We start from the raw sequence: 14,805 nt of genomic DNA on the forward strand, positions 1-14,805 counted from the left end.
GGCTCTAATAAAAAAAGATAGATAGTAATAAGTGTTGGAGAGGATGTGGAGCAACTGGAACCCTCATATGTCGGTGGTGTGAATGTAAAATTGTGTAGCTGCTGTGGAAAAGTTTGGCAGTTTCTCAAAAAGTTAAATATTTAACTTTATTAAAGTTAATAAAGACTCGGTAATTCCACTCGTAGGAATATACCCAAGAGAAATGAAAACATATATCCACACATATTATTCATAATAGCCCACAAGTGGAAACAATCCAAACGTCTATCAACTGGTGAAAGGATAAGTAAAATGTGTTAGAGTCATACAATAGAAGATTATTTGGCAATAAAAAAAGAAATACTGATACATGCATGCTACAGCATGCTAAGCAAAAGAAGGTAGTCACAAAAGACTACATATTGTATGGTTCTGTTTATGTAAAATGTCTAGAATAGGCAAATATATAGCAACATAAAACAGATTCATGACTGCCTAAGTCTAGATGGGGGGTGGGAGGGGAGGGAAGGGGAGTGACTGCTAATGGGTTTTGCTGAGGGAAGATGAAAGTATTCTAAAATTGATTGTAGTGATGTTTGCATAGTTTTGTAAATATGCTTTAAAAACTATTGAATTATACACTTTAAATAATGATTTACATGGTACAGCAATTATATTTCAATAAACTTTCATTTAAAAAAATGAGGGAATTCCCTGGCAGTTGAGTGGTTAGGATTCTGTGCTTCCACTGCAGGGAGCACGGGTTCGCTCCCTGGTAGGGGAACTAGGATCCTGCATGCCACACAGAGCAGCCAAAAAAAAAAAAAAAAAAGATAAAGAAAAAATGGTGAAGGGAATATACCTATGATTTCTTAGGAAAGTTCACGGACAAATTCATTTAATCTTCACAACCCTATGAGAATAAAACTATTATTATCTCCATTTACAAGTGAAAAACTGAAGCATTTATTTAAAAAAAAATTTATTTAAGCAACTTTCTCACCCACAGGCAAATAGGTTCAGTAAAATAACCAAAAAAGTACATCCCATATATTTGGAAATTTAGAACACAATATAAATAACTGACTGGTAAAAGAAAAAGATCATAAGAAAAATAAAGTTCTTCAACTGAATAACAATGAAAATGTTACATATTAAAAATTGTCACCTAGAGGGGTGGGATGGGGGGGTGGGAGGGAGGCTCAAGAGGGAAGGGATATATGTATACGTATAGCTGATTCACTTTGTTGTACAGCAGAAAGTAACACAACATTGTAAAGCAGTTATACTCTAATAAAAATAAATACATAAATAAAAGTTAAGAGAAATTTTTAAAAAATTGTTGAATAGAGACTTCTAGTCCTGAACAGAAAAGAGTAGACACACTTCTTCCTATTTCTCCCACACAGTATAGCTAAAAACACTGGATACTGTACATAAAACAAACATAAGACTTTGAAAGGGGGAGAGAAGAAGGCAAACCAGTTAGGAACCTCAGGACCCAAAGAATGACACAGTAGTGAGTTCCTTGGGTATTCTTTTTGCCTTATATATCTCAGACTGGGTGCTACAGAAGTTGCCAACCCAGAAATGCCAGCAGGCACAGACAAAAAAAGTCCCTAAAAAAGCTTGCTCTTCCTAGACAAAGGACCGGGAAAGGGGAAACCTAGCAAGACAGAGAACTTTTGGTCAATAACCACTGTATTCCAGCCATACATCATGGAAAAAACGGTGGCACACATCAGAAAATGCCAAGGGGAGAGAGTAGACTTCTACCTTTGCCAGGCTATAGCAAGGTGCCCGAAGTCCCCTGCCAGGGTGGTGTAATGAAAGACCAAGTGGGGGAGGTAAGACTCTCATCCCAGTCGGACAATAATGAAATGTCCTTCCATGGAGTCAGTGGAAATCACATGTGGAAACAGGACTTTCACTCCCACCCCATGGTAACAAGGAACCTTTCCTTCCCCCTGCTAAGATGGTGTCAGAGAAGGTCTAGTGAAGAGTCATGACTTTCACCTCCACCTAGTGGTAACAAAGTGCCACTTCCAACCCCGAGGTGTCAACAGAGGCTGGACTTCCACCCCCAACCTGGCAGAAAAGAGGTTGTATCCATATTCTCCGGAAAGCATGGTGTCAGAGAAAGCCTACTAAAACAGAAGAACTCAGTAAGATTCAGTGTATCATAACATAATACTAAAAATGTCCAGGATACAATCTAAAATCATTCATCATACCAAGAGCCAGGAAAATCTCAACCTGAATAAGAAAAGACAATCAGACACCAACAATGAGGTGTCAACAGATACTGGAATCATCTGACAAGGATTTTGAAACAGCCAACAGAAAAACGTTTCAAGGAGCAATTATGACACAGTAAAAACACATGAAAAAATAGAAAGTCTAAGCAGAGAAATAGAAATCTTCAGTAAAGAAACAGAAGATAAAAAGAACAAAAAGGAAACTGAGACTGAAAAATATAATAACTTAGGTAAAATATCTCACTTGATCGGCTGAACATCAGAGTGGAGAGGACAGAGGAGCAAATCAGTGAGTATGAAAATAGACCAATAGGAATTACGCAGTCTAAACAACAGAGAGAGAATAAGAAAAAAACTGGAAAAAAAATAAACAAAGCCCAGGGACCTATAGAACTATAATGAAAGATCTAACATTCATGTCTTTGGAGTCATGAAGAGAAGAGGAGAAAGAGTGTGGGACTGAAAAATTATTTGAAAAAACTAATGGGTAAAAATTTCCCAAATTTGGCAAAAGGCATAAACCTACAGGTTCAAGAAGCTGAGCAAACACAAAATAAGGAGTCAAAGAAATCTATGCCACAATATATGATAATAAAAATTCTGAAAACTAAAAACAAGTGAAAATCTTGAAATCGACGAAAGAGAAATTATACCTTACCTATAGCAAAAACAATTCAAATGGCAGTTGGATTTCTCATCAGAAATCATGCAGGCCATAAGAAAGTGACACGAAGTTTTTCAAGTGCTAAAAGAAAAGAATGGTCAAACTAGAATTCTATATCCAGTTAAAACACTCTTTAGGAATGAAGAGGAAATCAAGACATTCTCAGGCAAAGGAAACCTAAAAGAATGTCACCAGCAGACCCACCTTAAAAGAATAGCTAAAGGAAATTCTTGAAAAAGAAAAGATATGGTAAAAGAAGGAGTGTGAAATCATCAGCAAGGAATAAAAAATAAGGGAAAGAGTAAAAACATAGGTAAATAAAATAGACTTTCTTTCTCTTGAGTTTTCTAAATTTTGACTTTTGAAGCAAAAATAGATAACATTATGTGATGTGGTTCTCAATGTATGCAGAAGAAATATTTAAGATAGTTATAAACAGGGGAGAGGAAAACATTTAACAGGGATATACGATTTCTACACTTCACTCGAACTCGTAAAACGTAGACAGTAGTAGGCTGTGATGACTTACCTATGTGTAATGTAATACTTAGTGCAGCCATTAAAAATCTAAACAGAGAGATATACTGAAAAATACTATAGGATTGGGGGGAGGGGGTTGAAGATACTACTGGTATCTAGTAGTAGATACAAGTTGTACACTGTATAGCTCCAGAGGTTACCGTTTGCCCAGACTGCAAAGTAAATAGCTCCCGCCTAGAGTTGTACAGTACACAACCAGCATAATTGGTCCCCACAGCCTTAGACTCTCACACACATAATGTTGATCATAAAAAGCAAGTCATAGATGAATATATACAATATTACACCATTTACATGAAGTTTAAAATGTCAAACTGAAGAACGTATTATTTCAGGATACATAAGAATATAGTAAGCCTATAAAGACAAGCAAGGAAATGGCAAACACAAAAATTAGGGAAAGGCTGGAGGATGTGGTGTTTAAGATCAAAGAACAACACAGAAACCTGAGTGGTCTTGGTCATAGTCTGCTGCTTCAGCTAGATGGTAGATTCAGGAGTGTTTGTTAGCCGTATAACATTCTTTTGTACGTACAAAATAATCCACACTCAAGAAAGAAAAGCAAATGACATAATAAAATAGGAAAAGTAAATAGAGATTAATTCAGGATAGTAGTAGCCTCTGGAATAATGGAAAGTGATATGACAGGAGAAAGATGTACAGGGAACCTAGTAGAATTTATTAAGTTAGCTTGCTGAGTACTTGTCACATTTTTCTTCATACCTTATACATTGATTACATATCTTCTTTTGTTTGTGGCTGTCAGAAGATGGAGATCATAAAGTCAGCAGTGAACAGAATGGTACCTTAACAAGAATTATTCCCATCTGGGTGAACCTGGTGGTGCCCAGAGAGTACAAAGTAGAGCCAAAGTCTAAACTTCTCATTCTAGAAAGGCCATAGGTAAGCTTGTAAACAAAGAAGAAATATTCAGCTTCTCCTTCTAGGATTCAAGATGATAACGGTAAACTCAATCTAAACCAACAGTACTAAATATCTTAAAAGTTGAGGTGGGAGGGCATTAAAATTATGAGATATATGTTTTGTACTGAATATCATCTGAAATGGTTGCAGATGTCATCATATCATACCTCTGTGGAAAAAAATGAGATAAAAGAGCCCACTGTCCAAGGACCACTCGCTGTGTTTGTATCATGGTTAAATATAAAAGACCACCCAGACAAGTGAAAGGGAGACCATATCTGTATTTAGACTCTTTCATTGTAATTGTAACAGCAATATTGGAAGAGCCCATTTTACTCTTTAGATTCCTAAATTTCCATCCAGCATTTTCAAGAGTCACTCTGAAGCAATGCAATGTTTGTCACACATTGTCCCTTTTCAGAGAATCGGTATGGCATTCTAAAGAGGTAGTTTTTGAGAAAACCAAGCGCATGCGTATGAAACCATTTAAGTCCTTTGTTGTGACAGTAAGTAAGAAATCGAGTAAGCTATATTTCAACAAAGAAAACTTCTCTAAGAAAGAGAACAGGGACGCTGAAAGACACTGTGTCGGGATGAAATCTACTCATGGCTCAGTTCTTCACAAAAGCTTTAGCTCTGTTTTCCGCAGACCAGTCCATGGGTGTAGTGGAATCTACTTGTGAGTTACAGACAGAGAATGTTTCCTAGATCTAGTCAAACACATAGGCAAAGGCAGGAGAATGCTTCTAAAACTTTCAAGCAGTCTTGACTAAACAGTGGCTGAAGTAGACAGCTGCTGTGGTCTGCCTCCCAATTTCCCTTTTTCTAGAAACAGCTCTCCACATTTAAGAGAAACGACTCCTTCTCCTACTCCACCCAGGTGCTCTCACTGGGGCAACCAGCCATACTTGTGACCAGAGAGATGACCTCACAGCCCTCATTTCCCCTTTAATTGGAGCAGTCCCTCTCAGAGAGCAAACCTGGTCCAAGCTCCTATCATTTCTCACCTGGATTATTACAATAGGCAACTGGTCTCCCTACTTCCACCCTTGTCTCTCTACAGTTCATTCTCAACACAGAAGCCAGAGCCGAATGCAGATCAGATAATGTTACTCTTCCTTGCAAAACACTCTAGTGGTTGCCCACCTCATACTCTAAGTCAGAGTCAAAGTCTTTACTGTGACCCACAAAGCCCCATGTAATCTGCCTTACCTCCCTGGCCTCATTTCCCACTCCTGTTCCCCTTGCCCACTCCAGATCAGTCTCAGTGGTCTTGCTGGTGTTCCTCACACATGCCAAGAGCATGCCCACCTCACGTCCTTTGCACTTGCTATTGTCTCCAACTCCAGTTACCCTGCATGGTTCACCCCTTCTCTTCCTTCAAGTCTTTGCTCCAATGTCATTTCCCTCGTAAGGCCTTGCCTGACGGCCCTATTTAAAATGCAACATCATGGACCTAGAGATTATCTCTTTCTGAGAAAGACAAAGACAATACCAGAAAGAGAAAGACAATACCACATGATATCACTTATACGTGGAATCTAAAATATGACACAAATGAACTTGTCTACGAAACAGAAACAGACTCACAGACATAGAGAACAGACTTGTGGTTGCCAAGGGGGAGGGGAGGAAGGGGGGTGGGGGAGGGAAGGACTGGGAGTTTGGGATTAGCAGATGCAAACTATTATATATAGAATGGATAAACAACAAGGTCCTACTGTATGGCACAGGGAACTATGTTCAATATCCTGTGATAAACTATAATGGAAAAGAATATGAAAAAGAACGTATATATATATATAACTGGATCACTTTGCTGTACAGCAGAAATGAACACAACATTGTAAATCAACTATACTTCAATAAAATAAATTTTTTAAATTGCAATATCCACCCCCAGCCCCAGCACTCCCTATCCCCCTTCTACGCTTGATTTTCTCTTTCCATAGCACTTATCCCTTTCTAATGTACTATCAAATGTTCCTATTTACTCTTGTTCGCTGTCTGAATTTCCTCCCCTGGAATATAAAAAGAGGGGTTTTTCTCATCTTTCTTTCCCTGCTATTCCAGCATCTAGAACAATATCTGGCCGCCTGTAATAGGTGCTCCGTGGCTATTTGTTTTATGAATTGAATGAATGAAATCTGGGAAGATGAGAGCTGGCAGTTGCTGTCATCCATGATCCAATCTTCTGGAAAACCTGTCTAAAAGAGGAAAGCTGACACAGAGAAAGCGGCACTCTCCACCCTAGAGGGGGACTAGCCTCTGTCACTCTACTCCCAGAAGTCAGCTGCATCTCTGCCTTTTCCAGGGTTTTCTGCATGAGCCAATAAATCCTCCTGTTTGCCTAAGGTGGTTCCAGGCAAGCTTCTATCATTTGCAACCACAAGAGTTCTAACATGTGAGCCTTCTTTGCACAGACATATACAAAGCGAATTTTCCCTTTTACTAAGTAAAATCCTCTCTGTGCGGTCTACATCCTCAGCTTGTGCTCTGCTTCATTTTCCGACCTCAGCTCATCCTGACTTGGTGACGGTACTTGATTCCACACTAGGAGATTTCCGTTGCGATATCATCTGCAGTCATTTGAAATCACTGTGTTCACCAGCCTTGTGCAAAACAGGATATAGAGTGAGGCAGGGTGTACTGTCTCCCGCCTCTTGCTCCATCCCATCCAGCCCTTCGCTGATACAGCTTTATAGCCACCCACACCCCAAACACCTGACCTCGAGACACTCACATATTTGCCTGTGTTGTCCCACCTCCTCTCTCTGCCACATTACCACTAATCCCACCCTGCTGGTCAGAAATCGATAACAAAGAATGAGGAAACCAAGGGGATTGTGACATATCAAGAACATCTTTGCAACCCATCAGAGTGTCCCAACCTACAGGTTGGGAGACAGCAGCTCAGAAAGCACCATATATGCTGTTCATTTTGCAAAACAGCCAGCCAGCCAAATGCAAAAGGATTCAAGGGGTTTGCGAGACTGTTTCTTGCAAGTGTAAAAGTCTGAATAAACACACATGATGCTATCATTGACCTACTTTGTAATTTCTTAGCCAGTAGGACTACACACTCACAAAACAATTCTGTTAACAAGCCCTGTCATTCTTCCACCCAATCACTCATTTAACAAACATGAATAGAATCCCCGTTATCTGAGTCAGACATTCCCAGGTGCTGGGCCCTGACTGGGGGTCCCAGTCTGGAACGAGAGACAGACACACAAGCAGACACACAACAACAGCATGGTAAAGAAGTATGAGGCGCAGGATATTTTGTAAGTACTGTGGAGAAACATCTCACTTTGTTTTGAGGAGCCCAGAAAAATATCTTAGTGGAGATAATGCCCAGGGATTCATCTTAAAGAATGAATGGAAGTTAACCCAAGAAAGGAGAGGAGGAACATTCTAAGAAAAGAGGCAGCGTAAGCCAAGGCATGGCGACTACAAGCGCTTTACTGCTGCAGGGGTATAAAGGGAAGGCAGGGGTGGCAGAAGGAGAGGGGGTTGGGGGGATAGGGATGGGTATAAAGGGCTGAGAATATGGAGCTGCGCCTCCCAGCCGCCCTACAAGGAAGGACTTGATACCCCAGCTGTGCGAGTACAATAAGCAGACAGCCCTCAGCCCATTCAGGGTCTGCGTCACCTGCGGAGAACCACCTCACCCAAAATCACACTATTCTGGGGACAACCCACATACAATGACTGATTGAGGCAAGGGTATAAAGGCCTGATCATCTTAGCCCAACTTGGGACAACCTTGAAGGGTCATCTAGCTCTAGAGCCCCCTGTAGTATAGGCTAAAGCTGTCTTTGGACCTGCATTGCGGCTCGACATTTCCCTCTGCCCACTCCTGCTTCCTTTGTCTCCTTTCCACAGGTGTTGATCTCAAGGGCTGTCCTTAATGAACACCCTGCACGCTAAACTCAGTCTCAGCCCCAGTCTGCTTCTGAAGGGAAGCCAACCTGCGACACGGGCCATTAATGTCTATGTAGAAACTTGGACTTAGAGCTATGCTGGGGTTTTAAAGAAATTTCACTTCCAACACTACAGCATTATCACCGTACGTGTTCACCTTCAGAAACGGTGCTGTCAGACACAAGACTCTTTCACTTACCCCAGTAACCACGCCTAAGAGTGGCTACATAAGAGAGGTCCCACTCTGTCCTCCAGTTTGCCCTGAAGGTGACCTGAGTGTGTCTGAGAAGATGGGAGTATCCCTTCTAGAGAACTTCACCCATGACCCAGCCACAGCCCATCCATCCATTCATTTATTCATTCAAGAAACACATCCTGAAACTATGCTAGGCAGTGTGCTAACTTGGTCACTTCTTACCCTAGAGCTCATCTTTAAGATTATTTTAGAATTCTCAACTATGGTCATTAAAAAATTAGATTGGGGCTTCCCTGGTGGCGCAGTGGTTGAGAATCTGCCTGCCAATGCAGGGGACACGGGTTCGAGCCCTGGTCTGGGAAGATCCCACATGCCGCGGAGCAACTAGGCCCGTGAGCCACAACTACTGAGCCCGCGCGTCTGGAGCCTGTGCTCCGCAACAAGAGAGGCCGCGATAGTGAGAGGCCCGCGCACCGCGATGAAGAGTGGCCCCCGCTTGCCGCAACTGGAGAAAGCCCTCGCACAGAAACGAAGACCCAACACAGCCATAAATAAATAAATAAACAAATACTTAAAAAAACAAATTAGATTGAAAGAAACTTTAGTCATAGGAACGCTGATGTGTATGGTTTGCCTTGAAATTCCTTAGCTGTTATCTGAGTCCAGACTCTCTAAGGGCACCTTTGTTTGAGGTTTGGCTTCCCATATGATGCTTGCAGTGGGAGACAGGGCCAGCCGGAGGGCTGGCACACCTCTCTGCAGCTAAAGTCGCTATTGAGAACCCATAAATAGTCATTCTGGACTCCCTTTTTTGTGCAATCAATTTATGAATTATGGGATACAACAGGGAAATTCTTGGTTCCAAAAACAAACTCGAAATGTTGGCCCAGAAGTGGCATTCAGCTCATCATTTATGAAGCTCTTTGTGCAAAGCACTGTGTGAATACAAAGATAAGCAAGGCACATTCCAGCCCTTACCAAGCCCGTAGGCAGATGAGACAAGTCCATAAATGATGGGCACAATCAATAAAGATACAAGATATGATAAAGGGAAGAAGAAAGGAGAGCGTGGGAGGATCTCACACTTGGGCACCTGCTATGCACCAGGCAATTTATCTGTGTAATTCCCTTTAATGTTAACAGCAATCCTATGAGGTAGCCTTTTTTTTTTTCTTCTTATTTTATTGATGAGAAGAACTGAAGAGTCTGTGTTCACACGGCTAGTAAGTAAAAGAATACCAGCCTGCTTGACTCCAAAGTCCAAGCTCTCCCCTTACAACCTGCCAGCTCCCATAGCACCGTAACAGAAATATGAAAAGAACATTGCTGGTGGCCTTTCAAGAGAGCAAGGGCTTCTGGGTTCAAAACTCAGGAAAAACCACCTGGAACAGGTGATGTTAGGGAGAGGTCATGAAGTCTGGGTAGAGTTTTAACTAGCTGAGGATTATAGGGAAGGTGTTCTGGGCGGAGAGAATAGCGTGATCAAACGTCCCAAAGTATGGGAAAGGCCCAAGGACCTGCAGGGTGTGTTTCATCTCAGGTTTCCCAGGAAGCAGACTCTGGGATGGAGTTTAGCATTTGGGAAACGTATTAGGGAGTATCCTTGGGATCATCCCCTGTGGAGGAGTCAAGGAAACAGGATTAGGCAAAGGAAGGTGCTGGGCTGCAATATAGCCACACCAAACAAAAAGCCTGAGCCAATCTCATAGATTGGTCTGAAGCTGGAATAACTTTTCAGAGCTGCCTTGCCTTGAGACAAGGGGGATGGGTCTTTATAGCATCCCACACACACACACTTTTTTTTTTTTTGGCCGCACAGCGCAGCTTGTGGGATCTTAGTTCCCTGACCGGGGATTGAACCTGGGCCCCCAGCAGTGGAAGTACGGAGTCTTAACCACTGGACCAGCAGGGAATCCCCACCCCTTCTGACCAGTCATTGGATGTAGCCTGTCCCTGGGAAGGGAATGTGAAACTTGGGTGAGGTGGGTGTCTTCATCTGAGAGCAGACTACATGGCAGCCATCTACCACCAACACTCCTGGCAGCTGGGGGAGTGGGTACCTCAGTCCCGAAGGGAAATTCTGTCTGGGTGGCCCACCACGAAATTCACTACAGGATGTGTGTCCTGGGCATTAAGCAGGCTGCTCTGGCAAAACACGAGAGTGCAAGACTAAGAAAAGAATGTAGTTGGAAAGTTGAGAGGGGGTGGACATTGAAGGCCAGACTCTGTGTTTTATAAAGAAGGAAAAAGAGTTACTGAGTTTTGCGTGAGGCAAGGTCATGGCTAGAAAACGCACTTGTCGGAATGCGTGGGACATCTGAGAGAAGGGAGAACCTAGAGGAGAGCCAATGGGTTCTTCCATAGTCAAGGCAGAAGGTCAAGAGCAGAGGAACGACCAGGTGGGAGTAGTGATGGGAAGGAGGGGATAGAGGTGGCAGAAGTGTTGAAGATGCGCAGACCTTGCATGCTAAGCACTTTCTACGAAAGGCCTATAAGACTGAAAAAGAGACAGTACCTTACCATGCTTCAACCATTCCATGGAATACTAACCAGCTTTTCAATGTAAACTCCATGTAGGCAGGGATTGTTGTAGTTTTCCCAGCATCTAGAGCAATGTCTGGCAAATAGCAACTATTTGTATGCATCAGATTTTGCTGTGATCGGGCCGAGTTACAAAAATTCCAAAATCTCAGTGGCTTACAGCAACAAGTGTTTATTTTTTGCTCATGGTTCTACAGTCAACTACAGTAACTCTGTTCCGGGCTGTGGGCTGGGTTCAGATCTGCTCCATGCATCTTCCTGTGCCAGGGACCAGGCTGAAGAACATGGGGAACATACTATTCTTTGAGTGGAGGGCAGGAGCTCAAGAAGGCTAGCAGAACTTGCAATGCCTCTGAAAGCTTCTGCTAGGATCTGACACGCTGTCAATTCTACCATCCACATTCCAGCGGCCTAAGCAAGTCATATGAGCAAGCTGCACATCAACGGGGCAGGGAAATATACTCTTCCCCTGAGGAGCTGGGGAAAGGAGAGTGAATATTTGCTGAACAACAATAAAATCCACAGTAGTGCTCGATAGATATTTGTTGAATGATTGTATGAATAAATCCACGTGTGTTGATATGGAAAGATCCCTAACACAGCCCATTAAGTGAAAAAGGCAAGTTACAAAGCAATACATACACTACGATCCAATTTATAAACACACATACCAAAAATAAAACCATACACTGATATATGTACATATTTTTTCATAAATGCATAGAGAAGGGACTGAAAGTAGATACAATAAACAATTAACTGTGTAACTTCTGGAAAGGGGCATAAGATTGGGTAGGAATAAAAGGGGACATTTGCCTTTTTATCATTTGAAAACTTTTTATGACAAGAAGGTATTTGTGCTTACTTTGTATGGTTTTTTAAAAACAATGTGAAAAAAGGAAGAAGAAAAAATAAGGCAATGTCCATTGTGAAGCTCTTCACACAGTCCAGATTGGAAAAATGTCAAATGAGTAATTTGGAGGAAGGAAGTTAATGTCATAGTAAGAGTGACAAATTAATAACAAAATGTGCCCTCTTATAATTGTTCAGTTACTGCTCTGACATTTAAAAACATTACAACCTTTATGGTAAGTGCCTTTATCTGACTTATGAAATGATTATGAAATTACTTTGACAGTATCTTGCACTTAGGTTGTGTAAAAGGGAACATTTACTTAACCCATGCCATGTACAAAGTAGATAGTGTTTGTTGTACTTCATAAGCAAAACTCCTAGCAAGTCTATTAATAGTTTAGTATTTCCAAACTACATAGGAATATCAAGTCTTCTTAATGTAGAGAAATAACCTCTAAATGGCATTCTTTATCTTGAAGGTGCTGCTATAAGCTCTACTGTAAAATACATTGGACATTCAACGTTCCACTCCTTTCTCTAGAACCTCATGTCTTATCAGGGTAGTCACAGATATAAACTTTCTGAAAGACTGAATCACTTTATCAAGTAAGATCTTAGAACATCTTACCAGGGCTGTGATGGCTATTTTTCATAACTAACATCTCAGCAACCACACAAAGGATCCCTGTTTAGTGGCTGAGGTCTTAGAAAAAAGTAAGTAAATCAATCAGCCCCCAAACCCTCATTGACTTTCTATACAGTGCATCCAGGATCTTAGATGAGTGAAAGACACTTCAAAGAACAAACACCAACCCCATTCCTCCCTCAAGAGAAAACAACAAATAGGTAATTTTGAAATATGGTGTTTTTAGGTAAACTGTAAGGGTTTTTTTTTAATTGCCACTAGTCATTTCTGTTCTGGAGGTGATTTTCAAATGTGCGGGTTCGGAATTCAAATGTGTTAAATTATCCAAGGTTGAGCTCACCAGTTGCACTGGCTTGTGACAATTAGATTCACAGGAGGTTCACTTATAACCAGACCATGAGTTTATTCATTTACACTATCCTACCAAATACCTCCCAGAGCAGGGGTTTCACTTGCTATATGGACTCCCTTCCCAGAAAAGAAAGGCTAAATTAAGTTCAAATGACTGGTTGACAAACACTGGATTCAAGAAGACGGAACCGTGTGGTTTAAATAAAGGTTATTGATTTGTGGGACCACGATAACCTCACTGCTAATAAAAATATCTGCCTGGCTGATTTTACACCTGGGTCGGTCTACTGGAACAAGCCCCTTCCTTGATGGTGCCAGGGAACCCTGAAAAACTATCCTTATCAACTCCTCATTAAGGGTTTAGTTCCAATGTTGGCCTGTGGCTACTGGGGGTGTCCCCAGCCACCAACTGGTCTTGATTTCCAATTATGTTAGTGATGTTAGTTACTTTCTTTCAATCAAAAGTATTAGAAAGTTAAAACTCAAACTAGATTAGGTAAAAAAATGTAACTTATTTGCTCATCCCTGAACCAAATATGGTGGGCAAAGGGATAAAATATGCTCATTGTCTGGGCCTGGGTTTCTCAATCACCCCTAGGATGAATCCTACCCCCAAAAATCACAAGGACTGAGGGAGGACAGAGTTTCTCCAATGGAAAAGAAGAAAGACTGGATGCTAGGCAGGCAATTAATAATAATAATAATAACAATAAATGGCTACTACACCAACTTTGTGCCTGAGATTCTTGACCACACTTCCCTCCCCAGCTCAGAGTCACTTTCAGTGGGTAGAGGAACATAGACACCAATCACAGGTACAATGATGAATTGTTGATTCCCTCTGGGAGGAAAAGCAAAAACACAAAAAGGGGACGCTGGAACAGGCTAAAGGCTTAACTTCACTTCAATAATTTGAAGATTTACCTTTCTATTTGCCTTTTAGCCTATTTCATTTTTCACCTAGTTCCCATTATCCTAGAAGCTCAGTCTCCGGAAGATAACATGACAACTTAATATAACAAATAATAATTATGCAAGTCCTGTGTGCCTTGATTTAAAGATTACAATTTCAAATTTAAAATGTTGATGGGTCAACATAATTTATGCCTCGTGAAGATATTAGGAACTAGGAAGAACAGGCAAAGTTAAGAGAATCAGGGAGTCTGGGTCATTATATGGGGGGACCGACTCACAGCTAATGTAATGAGCTGGTTCCCTCACTATTTGGGGCTAGAATTTTGGCCTAGAAAAGAAGGAGCTCCGTAACTACAGTTACAAACTGGGTTCCAATCTAGGCTTTGCCACTTACTAGTAGTATAACCTATGGCCAAGTTACTTAAAAAATAATAAAAATCAACATTTCCTGAGCTCTGACACAGTACCAAGCACTTTACATACATAATCTTTAGGCTTTATAAGAACCCTGGAGGGCGTGCATTACCAAATCCCTCAATTATCAAATGCTATCAACACTAAGACATCATCAATTTAATAGCAGCTTTATAGGGTGAAAAATATAAGACGGCAGTTATAAGATACACTTCAATTTCAAACATTAAAATAAGAAGTGAAAGATCACCCATATTACTAATCTCTCTTTTGAACAATGTAATTATCTTTCCTGTTCTTTCCTGTGTGTAAAAACATTTATTGGTTTCCTTTTTGACCTGCTCATTGTCAATGTTTAGGAAAATATGAGAGAGTAAAAAATGAAAGTAAAAGTCAACCAGAAAAAAAAATAAGAAGTGAAAATAAAAGTCTCCTTAGAACACAAGAAAATGGTGCTTATTATTCTTTTTAGCAACAAAAGAACCATAAAAATGTACCAAGTGAATAGAAAAGAAGATATTCAGGGGGCTGGGGATTAACAAAATAGGAACCAGGCAGACTTTAAATTAAGGTAACTTTTGCCTTGGGCAGGACT

This window comes from Eschrichtius robustus, chromosome X (assembly GCF_028021215.1).
Source record: "Eschrichtius robustus isolate mEscRob2 chromosome X, mEscRob2.pri, whole genome shotgun sequence".
Classification (NCBI taxonomy): domain Eukaryota; kingdom Metazoa; phylum Chordata; class Mammalia; order Artiodactyla; family Eschrichtiidae; genus Eschrichtius; species Eschrichtius robustus.